The sequence below is a fragment of the Gymnodraco acuticeps genome, unplaced genomic scaffold (assembly GCF_902827175.1).
Source record: "Gymnodraco acuticeps unplaced genomic scaffold, fGymAcu1.1, whole genome shotgun sequence".
In the NCBI taxonomy this organism is placed as follows: domain Eukaryota; kingdom Metazoa; phylum Chordata; class Actinopteri; order Perciformes; family Bathydraconidae; genus Gymnodraco; species Gymnodraco acuticeps.
This window is the reverse complement of record NW_022990421.1, coordinates 213918-217702: the sequence shown is the minus strand read 5'-3', so window position 1 is coordinate 217702 and position 3785 is coordinate 213918. Positions and strand designations below refer to the sequence as shown.

The following is a 3785-nucleotide window of genomic DNA, read 5'->3' as shown; positions in this document are numbered from 1 at the left end:
CCAAGCCAAAAAGATGTCCTTGCTGTCAATAGACATTCCAGAGGAACATGGAGTACCAGACCCCTTGGAAGGATTCCTGGGGAAATTGTTTCAATTGAAACAATTATTAATGGATCAGCGGCTGAGTCACCTATGACCCCGCCAGAGAAGGAGGATGATTCTTCCAGCTCTGTGGGACAGGCTGCATCTCTACCCGCTGAGCCACTCAGATCGCAGTGGATTTCCCAGAAAAGGATGACGACTACCTGATAATTGCATGGTCAGATATCAGACGCCAGGTAGCAGCAACCCTACCTACCCCCTGCCACTGGTCCACTTCACCATCTCCAACCCGGCGACTTCGTGCTGGTCAAGGAATTCCGGAGAAAGAGCTGGAAATCCAACCGTTGGCAAGGTCCCTACCAGGTGCTTCTCATCACCCAGACAGCGGTCAAGGTCACCGAGAGAGCCACGTGAGTCCACGCCAGCCACTGCAAGGTCGTAGTCACAGGCCAGGAGAGACGGTAGAAACAGACGACAACAAGTGATGTGTCCTAGTCACCAACGAAAGACGACAACAAGTACCACCAGCACCACACTGGCACCACATACACCTAATCTCACACTGATTTAGGAGTCTACAACAGATGGGCCCCTCGCCCAAGGACATTCCTGTACGGTACTATGTTTTCGGTGTTTTTTCACACCAGGTTCATCAAAAGGTCGTCCTGATTTCACATACTGAAGAACTTTTCATGATATTGATGCGTGGAGTTTTACGGATGTAATATGTATGTGTTTTTACGATTTTATCTGTTGCCAGTTTGATAAACTTTGCGTTTGAAAAGAGGGTGTTGAGATCTTCATATGAAGTGAATACTTAAAACGAAAGTTAATTGAGATCATGGTATGAAGTGAATACTTAAAAACGAAAGTTAATTATAAATCATACATGATCAATCATATTCTTGTATAAACCCATAATGAGAATGCTTCTTGACGGTTTTTGAATATGTATGTATGCTTACAATTTTTTCTGTTGCTATTTGAGAACTTTGCGTTTTGAAAAGAGGGTGTTGTGAGTTTTCATAATATACTTAAAAACGAAAGTTAGTTATAATCAAATATAATCAATTATATTCTTGTATAACCCACAATGAAAATGCTTCATATTTTAGGTTTTCTATAGTTACAGTATAAACAAAACAAAGTGGGTTGTTTAGGTTGAGTTTTCTTCCTCTCCTCTGGCAGCAGTCCACAGGGAAGGGGGGGGGGGGGGCTTCACACTAAGGAGACACATTAAGAGGCCAAAGAGAGTTCATGTCCTTTTCACCCTAACATGAGAGGAGGAGTTTGTTTTTTTGGGTTTAGGATCCAGTTTTTTTAGCATAAAGAGACTGGTTTTTTGAGAGAGCGCGAGAGAGGGGGGGTTACCCCTGGTAGACTCTCTCCGGGTAGGCTGTGTGCTTCAGAGCTGGGTTAATAGCTCTCGGTAAGGTCCTTCTAGACGGGGTAAATATCTCTCGAATGTATTGGTTGTTGGCTGAGTGGAATGATTTGATGAGAGATGTGTGTATGAACCTTTATAAATACCGCGACCTGTGGGGAAATCTGGTCCCCCGAATTTTGCGGATAGATATGGGTTTTTGAGTGTTAATCCGCCGTCTGTGTCGGAAAAAACGGTATGAAACTGATGTGAATAAATGGGTGAATGGAAAGTTGAATGCGCTTTTTATTGTCACCGGTCTTTTTACGAGGAAATACCTCTAAATTCTATCGGGAGAATTTTAAAATGTCACAACTGAAATGGGCAGTTGAAATTAAAACATTTTGGTAATAAATGTAAGACTGTGAATTAAAGTTTCATTTGAACATGATCACAGCACGGTTTTTTGTTAGTATGATTATAATGTTGTGAGAGAGAAGGTAAAAACCCTGTATTAGTTTGGACCTATTTTTCTTCAAATAAACTGAATCCCACCTGTTGGATTGGGATCCTTTAAAAGACACCTGTGCCCCTCCTCTCCTGCGTCAAAGGTAAGATTGCACCCTGCCACACACACTTAGGTAGGAGCACACTCCATTTACTGATATCAAAATCCTTCGGGATCCCTTAAACAGATTAAAAAAGAGTTGTCTGAATTGAAACAGCAGTTAATTGAACCTGGTTCTTCGGGGGGGTTAGGAAGAGGTGAGATCTTGCTGACGTTGGTGGATCTGAGCCAAGCAGCAAACTTACATAGACTCAATAATCTTCGGAAAGGTCAATTAGGAGGTCAGAGTAATTTACCGGAATAAATTATCAGGACCTCTCAAAACTCTAAACACCCCCTAATAGTAAAACTGCAGAGTTTGCTATTAGAATAAAGAATGCATCCCACTGCAGTCTCACAAGTCGGCAGAAGCCAAGAGAAGACCAGACAGACATCGACAGTTATTTTCCTCACGATGGTTGAATAATGCAGAGGTTTACAGAGAGACACGTATCTGTCACAGGCCATGGCTGCCAGCAGTGAACACTCTGAAAAGGTCAAAGTCATATTCATCACATTTTGAAACAGACAGGCTCGATAAGATATGATCTGTTTCTCTGATAAAAAGTGTAGTGGACATTTCCACTCTATCCTGATATGTTTAAACCAAATGCTTCTCATTTGGTTAGATGTGCTGTTTTTCTCTATCTACTCTACTTCAAGGCCACAGCGCTGTTTTGGCTACTGGGTTGAGACTCACACAAAGTCACACGAGAACTTCTACAGCTCAAGGCCAGGTGTCTAATAACAATGTGACCGTGTGAAGACAGATTTCTTACCTTCCTCCCCCTTCTTGTATATAAGCTTTTTTACTCTATTGAACTGGGCACACTCGCGCAGACATATTTTATACTCTGTGAGACCTGTGTCTATATTTATTGTATAGTATTAATATATATTTGAAGCTTCAAATAAATACCAGAAAGACAACTCTGTCTGATTCACCATTTATTTGATTTGATCACTCTGACTTGTACTCTACAGTATTGGGGTTTTTAGATTTCCATAACAAAAGTCAATCAGAAGCTTGGGGTAAATATTGGTGCTATAAAGAACATAGTTAATCAACAAAGCTGCAATGAACACGTACATAGGCTCATGGAGGTTTCTGTGTAAAGCAATGATGCACACAATAGTGGAATTACTGCAGATGATCAGAACATACACTGTTAGCATGATTACAAAATAAATATATCTATACCTCTGCACTTCCACATGCCCATCAAGAGTTATATATGTCACATTATATTGAGCACCCATCAGTAATGCAGGCAGATCATATGTTCACTCTCATGAACAATACCTGAACAGTCTCACTTGCAGTAACATGCAAGCTGTGATGCAGAGTGCTAATGCTTCACACAAAGAGTGACAGACAGTGTCTGAGTCTGTGGGAGGTTTTTTGTCTGACTGCTAACTCCTCTATGGATCTCATTAAACTCAATCAACACGTGAAGAGCTTCAGCAAACTGAATTGTACTGAATACAAAGGCAATGTTTGATGTAACGCGGATTGATCACGTTACTGTGAGAGTTCACTGTAAACTCAGATAAAGATGATGTAAGGAGAGGAGGTTTGGTGGAGGCTTATTCATGTGCCTCTTCAGGACACAGCTTTCTGCAAGAACCAGGTTTCCACCATGCATTTGTCGGTGTCACTGGACCCAATTCGCCAAGGCCAGCAACACATATCCAACACTACCTGTTTGGCAACGTCAACAGCGGAGTTGGCGATAATCTGGATTATATACGATAGAAAACTCTGCCTTCTTA

General features: G+C 41.5%; 1 pseudogene; it reads right to left on the bottom strand.

The window, feature by feature from the left end:
- Positions 1 to 2291: 2291 nt before the first annotated feature.
- On the bottom strand, positions 2292 to 3272 carry LOC117551900 (annotated as a pseudogene).
- Positions 3273 to 3785: the final 513 nt, after the last annotated feature.